A 7,500-nucleotide genomic window follows, 5' to 3' on the forward strand; every position below is an offset into this window, starting at 1 on the left:
TGGCCGCGCGGTAATAACGGCTGTGTTATTATGCCATTTCGTATGTCAATAACGAAAATCATTTTTTTCGTGTTGTTTTTTTTTTTTTCATTTGTGAGGAGGGAATGTAATTGTCTTTTGGTGGTCAGTTTTTGTTTTTTTTTATCATATTCCCTTCCTTAAGACGATTCTTATACTTTTGTACTTTATGATTGAAGGGGATATCATGAGGTGCTCTGTTTTCACGTGTGCATGTACGCCAATGCATGACTGATTTATGCTCGTACCCCATAGTGTAATTTGAGGACACTGACCGGACATCTAGCGGGAATAAAAATTAATTTCATAATTATTTTAAAAATGGAACGCATTGGGACAATCTGCAACAAAGAGCAACAACCGGTATACCATACCTAAGCAACCACTTGTTTGCACCATCGAGAACTCTTCTAGAAAGAAAATCACTTGACCATTAAGAGCAAGTGGACATTATGCTCATTGCAGGGCCTCCCCCTCTCCCTCCCTCCCTCCTACCTGGAGCCCCCTGCCATTTCAATTATGCTCACTCACGGGCACCTTAGCGTGTTGTCCGGTGTATTATGTAATTAATCGTGGAATTTCTCTTTGTATCCTTTTTCATTGCATATTATTATCGGCAAAGCCACCCTCTCTATGTGTGTCTCTTCGGGAAATGTATTCTTTAATGTATTGAGGGAAGAGGCAGGTAAGAGGCAAGGAGGTAAGAGGTAGGGAGATAAGAGGTAAGAGGAATAAACATTTAGGAAGAAAGAGGGAAGAGAGGAAGACAGTGATCAGTGGGAAAAGGAGGGATAGACTTATGGAAATTGATAGATGGATAGGATAGGATAGATGGAGATAGATAGGCAGGCAGAGAGAGAGATGGAGGGAGGGAGACACAGACAGAAAGAAAGAGTAGGTAAGTGTGTGAACGAGGGAAAAAGAAAAAGAAAGAGAAACAGCCTCAAATAATCATACAGGAATAAAGTCGCTAGTTCCCCCCCTTTCCCCCAAAAAAGGGGGCGAAAACAGAATCCAAATCCCTATCATTTAAGTCCAACAAAATATATATAATAAAAATGTAAATACCCGCAGCAGCGAATTAATTAGGTGGAGAGGCGTGGCAGCCGCTATAATGGGAGCGTTGTCTAACCTGGGCTCGTGTCAGTGTACAGTTGGTAGCAGAATTACGCCCACTTTGCGGTCGTCGATATGGGCGCGGGACTCGTTATGGAGCTGCTCAAACGTTGACTGAAATGTTCATGGAACTTGTTATGAAGCTGTTCGAATGTTGACTGAAATATACGTGGAACTTATCCTCAAGTTCAGATGTTGATTGGAGTGTAGAAGGAACTTGTTATGATATTGTTCAAACATTGACTGAAATGCACATGGCCATACGGTTCTGGATTTGTTACTGCCATTCGTTCATGTTCTGTACACTCTTTATATTGGAAAGGGGGGGGGAGGGTTATATGGTCGTACATCTGCGTTTTAATGCGTGGTGAGTCGTGCTATTATACACAAGCCTCGGTCGTTATGCACACTTTATCTCTACACTATGGTCGTATTTACTATAGTCTTTTAAATGCTACGAACACCCAAACACCACTATGGTCGTATTTACTATAGTCTTTTAAATGCTATGAACACCCAATCATCACTATGGTCGTATGTCTGCTCCTGAACCCTTTCTACATACGCTCAGGGGTTACCATGGTCGTACGCCCTTAGTGCCGACAGGTCGTGCTCGTGTACAGGGAAGTCTTGGCCCCGGTTCGTGCCGCTTGTCGTTAGCGTACCCTCGTTAGCAAGCCTTTAATTGCGGCACCAGTAGTTACTCGGGGAACTTTGTTTTATTTTTCTGTTATCGTTTTAGACATGCGTGACAATCTTCTGTATTGGTGGGAGACTCACTACACCACCGCGGCTGCACTGTAAACATCATATCCTGTAGCACTGTATGCATCGTCTCTTTTTTTTCTGAGGTCGTTGTCTGTTTCGATGACACGCGTAGGTTGTAATTTTCTTCAAGAGTGAAATCCCGATTGGGTCTATTCGCTAGCACACACACTGGGAAAAAATAAACTAAAAAAGTTACCACATCAGACCACAGCAGTCTGGACACTCCACGCACACAAACCACCCGCAAAACACCACTACTACCAACATTATTACTACCACTATTACGCAATTATACTATTACTATCATTTTCAGCTGCGTAAAAGTCAAGCAGGCCATGAAATTTGGCGGGGAGAGACCGCAGACTTTCACGTGGCTGGTCCTTACCCCCACTCCCTTACATCCTCCCCTCCCTTCCTCCACTCTCCCTCTTCCCCCTTTCCCCCTACCCTTTCCCTCTCCTTCCCTCTCCCCCTTTCTCTTCCTCCCCTCCCTCCCTCCCTCCAGCCCCTCTCCTCCCTTCCCCACCCCCTTCTTGCACACACGAAACTTTTGGACACTACGAACATAATCAATTTTCCTGGAATTTCGCTGCAGGGAATATTCATTTTGACAAATATGTCGATGTTCTTTGGAATTTTAGCTCAGGAGATATTCGTATATAGAATATATATGCATATAAGTATATCTTTCTCTCTCTCTCTCTCTCTTGTTCTTCTCCCCATACGTGAAAAAAAGTTGCATGCAGTTAATAGCATATTTACACAGGCAGATGTAATAAACCACCGAATAGCAGTGGATTAAAAAGAATGTATTTATATCCTCCTTTTAACGAGAATCATACCATGAAGGAAAAAAAAACTGTGCGAGTTTTATTTATTATCTGGTTGCTTACTTTTTTTTGTAATTCGTAAAGATATATATCTTTGTTTATCTCTTAAAAAAAAAAAACTTTGCAGATTTTGAGAGAGAGAATGACATCTTTATTTCTTTATGTTTTGGTTGAGGTTTAGCATGTCTTTTGTATATTGTATGTAGTTAAACATGTTGTTAATTGGCAATGGGGATGATGTTGGTTATGCTAGTGATGATGATGATGGTTATGGTGATGAGGAAGAGGAGGAGGATGAAGATGATGATGGTGATGATGATAATGATGATGATGAGGAGGAGGAGGAGGAAGATGATGATGGTGATGATGAGGAGGGAGGATGAAGATGATGATATTGATAATGATGATAGTGATGAGGAGGAGGATGAAGATGGTGATGGTAATGATAATGAGGAGTCCTGCTTTGTGAAATCTCAAAATCTCAAAACCTGTTCGTTCCAAAGGTTACATTTGACAAAATACGCTGAAAATCGATCCCCTACAAAGTCGAGTCTGTGATTCGTAATCCTTTATTTCGATTCTTGGTTTCCGATTCGACTAAATCTATGTCAGTCGGTCTGTCTATTATGTCATTTATACAAATTGTTTTTTTCCGGTATGAGGATTAACTTTCATTAGAAATTAGAATGTCGTAATTGTATTTTAATGACAAAATCTGCTTATAATGATTTTGCTTTAACTCTAACAAGCATTGTATTACTCTCCTATATGCTACTTGCATAACCCACATCAAAGTAATTCCTTTAGATATCTATAACCCTGTAATATCCTAAACTGCATTCTTTACGACACACGCTACTTACATAATTCGTACTCGAAATAATTACTCCAAATTTTCAAAGAAGAACGCAACTTATCGGAACCGGAAATACCACTGAACAATTTCCGAGGCGAAGGAGATTACAGTTAGCACAGGGAATCGAAACCTACATCCGCATTAAACCGAATGACATGCCGAGCTAATGATCCTATGTCATTAGAGATTCAACGGCCAAATACCTTATATTATTTTTTGTCATATCCCTTTCGTGTTGGGGAATCGTTGAAAAAAAAGACACAGAAAGATAGATAGAGAGAGAGAGAGAGAGAGAAAGACAGAGAGAGAGAGAAGTGTCTCATGCGGTAAAATCAAATATGTAAATCTTTTGCGCGGGAACGCCATCAGTTACTCAGCCGTTCCCGCCAAGAGAAAGAGCTTTTGTGTTCCTTCTTCACTCTCTAATATGGGTGAGGAAATGCGTCCCCCGGTGTTTTAATCAAGATAAAGATTACCCTAATCAAATACACCGAGCCATAATCACCTGATTCTCTCGTCTGAGGCGAACCACTTGATGACCCAATTAGTGACTCCGAACAAATTGTGTCACTGCCTGTCGTCGCCGCTGTCGTCACGCGAGGCAATCTCATTGGCTGTGACCGTTGATGACGTCATTCGTGGATTGTGTTCCTGTTAGATTTGTTATTTAATGGATGTTATTATCATTGAGGGAAGCTACTTGGTCAATAATTTCCCGCCAAAGACTTTACTGTTTTAAGGAGTTGGGTGGGGAGTGGGGAATAATATGTGATTTTATTTATTCATTTAATAACTTTAATATTAACAGTTCACAGACTAGAAATCTTTAACAACAATCGATGTAAGAAAAAAATATTCTTTTTTTAAACGCTATATGTACTTAATCTCTTCACGTGTCATGTTAATATTGTTCAAACTGAATATTGATTTTCTCTCCCTATGCACTACAAAACCCTCGCTGTACTTTTTCCTCCTTTCTTGACAACTCTTTTTTTTTTTTTTTTTTTTTTACCAAATAAATAATATCGTGACACATTCTCTCATTCGTGGCTTATCTGGCGGTTCATAAATTGAATCCTACTTTGTGGTGTGTGGCTTGCTTCCCCCCCCTCCTCCTCCTCCTCCTCCCCCCTCCATCTCTCCTCCTCCCCTTCTGGACCTCTCTTCCCCTTCCCCTTCCCACCCTGCTTCTCCTTCCTACCCCCTCCCCCTCTTCCCCATCCTTTCACCCCTTCATATCCCTTTCCCTTCCCCTATACCCCCTCCCCCTTTCCCTTCCTCCCCCCCTTCCCCTCCTCCACCCCTCCCCCTTGTACTCACGATAACAGAGCGGCGGGCGAGGGGGCGTGGCAGTCCTGTTTAAGGGGGGAGGGGCCGCCCTGCCCTTGCCAATCAAATATTTAGTTGTTCGTGACACTCCTTTGTAATTTGGGCGTCTGCTGGTGGCCGGCTGTCTCGGTGGCGTTATACACCCCCCCCCCCACCACCACCACACACACACTCCCTTTACTTCACTCCCTCCCCTCCCCTTTACGACTCTTTCTCCCCCTCCCCATGCTTACCCTCTCCCTCACTCTCCCCACTTCCCCTTTCTCATGCTTCTCCCACTCTCCCATTCTTTCTCTCCCTTCCCCATGCTTCTTTCTCTTCCGCTTTCCCCTCCCCATCTAATCCTCCCTTTCTTCTCCCTTCCCAACTATAAACCACCTCCCTTCCTCCCCCTCCCTCCCCTTCCTCCTCACCCTCCCCTCACCCTCCCGAACACAAACTACCATTACCACCATCTTCCCCCCTCCCCCCATCCCCTCCCCTCTTCTCCCTTCCCACCATAAGCTACCACCATCGACTTTCTACCTGACCCCGACAGTCACAAACCATAAACCACCACTACCTCTCCCTCCCTACCACAAACTACCTCCCTTTTCCTCTCCTTCACCACTACCTATACCCCCCCCCCCACCATCAACCACAAACCAAAATATCCCCCCCACTCGATCCCCCTGTTGTGGTAGTTTGTGGTAGGTTGGGGAGGAATTTCGGTTGGTATGGTTGTATGGTTGGGTGATATTGTGTCGTTAGGTGAGAAGTGTCAGGTTGTTTGGTAGTTTTGTGAAGTTGATTTGCGAATGAGCTTGTTCACTAGTTTGTGATTGTGGTTGTTTATGAATCAATGCTTTTAGACGTGGTCGTGCTCTTTTTGTCAATATATTTATTTATTTAGTCTTAAAAATATCCGTTTGTTAAGAACAAACGTATTATTTATTTTACTTGAGTTGCACGGTGTGTCTGCAATGATCGTTTGGGCGAAAACAATATTCTTTTTTTAGAAACTCCAAATGTATCACGGTTGTAGTTGTACGTTAAAACAAGCCGTTAAAAAATAATGATAATGACGATGATAACTGCAACAACAAAACAACAATGTTAGTGGTAGAAATTACAATAACAGCAACAATGATAACAATGATAATCATAATAATGATAATAATGATAATAATGATAGTAGTAGTAATAGTAATTATAATGAGGATAATAATAATGATAATCATAATGATACTGATGAAGATAATAATAGTGATAAAAAATGATAATCATAACCATAATGATACTGATGAAAACTATCATGATAATAAAAAAACAATGATAATGATAATAAGATCAATTATGAAAATAAAGTTAAAATTCGGTAATTCACCCCACACAAAATACACAATACATCTATCTATCACAGCTGCGGTTGGTAGCGTGTGTGTCCATTGCAAATTGACAAGAGGTTGATAAAATTGCCTTTGATTGGCCGGAGTGAGATCTATTTGAGTTTTATGACTGCTTAAAAATACGTTATCTGTATTCGTCATGCATGGGGGGAGGGGGGGGGCGGGGGGCTGTTAAAGTGCTTTTGGTCTCGCCTTTGGAATTTGGAAAGGGAAATGCGCTGTGTTGAATTTATGGGTTTGTGTTGAATGGAGGAGGAGGAGGAGGGGGGGGGTAGAGGTTGGGGGAGGAGGGGGAGGGAGTAGTGGTTGGGGAGGAGGGGGAGGGAGTAGTGGTTGGGGAGGAGGGGGAGGGAGTAGTGGTTGGGGGAGGAGGGGGGGAGTAGAGGTTGGGGGAAGGGGGGAAGGGAGTAGTGGTTGGGGGAGGAGGGGGAGGGAGTAGTGGTTGGGGGAGGAGGGGGGGGGGAGTAGTGGTTGGGGGAAGGGGGGGAGGGAGTAGAGGTTGGGGGAAGGGGGGAGGGAGTGGAGGAGGGGGAGGGAGTAGTGGTTGGGGAGGAGGAGTTTAGATTTGTATATTTGTTTATATTTTGTAGTTTTTTTGGGGAGCGTTTAAAAGATGTATAAATGTACCTTTCTTTTTTTTACTGGGGAAGCGTTTTTTCTCTCTCTTAGTGTCTCCGTTTTTCGTTTGTTTGATTGTTCATTAGCTCTTTTTCTTTGTTTCCTTCTGTTTGTTTTTCGTCCTCATATTTACACTCTCTATCTCTCTCTGTCTCTCTCTCTCTCTCTATCTCTCTCTCTCTCTCTCTCTCTCACACACACACAACCTCTTCCCTTCCCTTGCCTCCTTCACCCATGCGTGCACAAATCACACACTCATACCCGCACACACACACACTCATACACACACACACACACACAGATACACACACACACACTTACTCAGACACACACACACACACATAAACACACATGAACACACACACACACACTCAGACACACACACACACACACACATAAACACACATGAACACACACACACATAGACACACACGAACACACACACATAAACACACACGAACACACACACACACACGCACGCACGCACGCACGCACTAAAAAATCAAATGAAAACCAAGAAGGAACGAGGTAGGTGAAGCAAGCAGGTGATCGAGTGACCGCAATAAACCGGGTATCT

The sequence above is a fragment of the Penaeus japonicus genome, unplaced genomic scaffold, assembly GCF_977035675.1.
Source record: "Penaeus japonicus unplaced genomic scaffold, GWHDUDI00000001_assembly GWHDUDI00000021, whole genome shotgun sequence".
Classification (NCBI taxonomy): domain Eukaryota; kingdom Metazoa; phylum Arthropoda; class Malacostraca; order Decapoda; family Penaeidae; genus Penaeus; species Penaeus japonicus.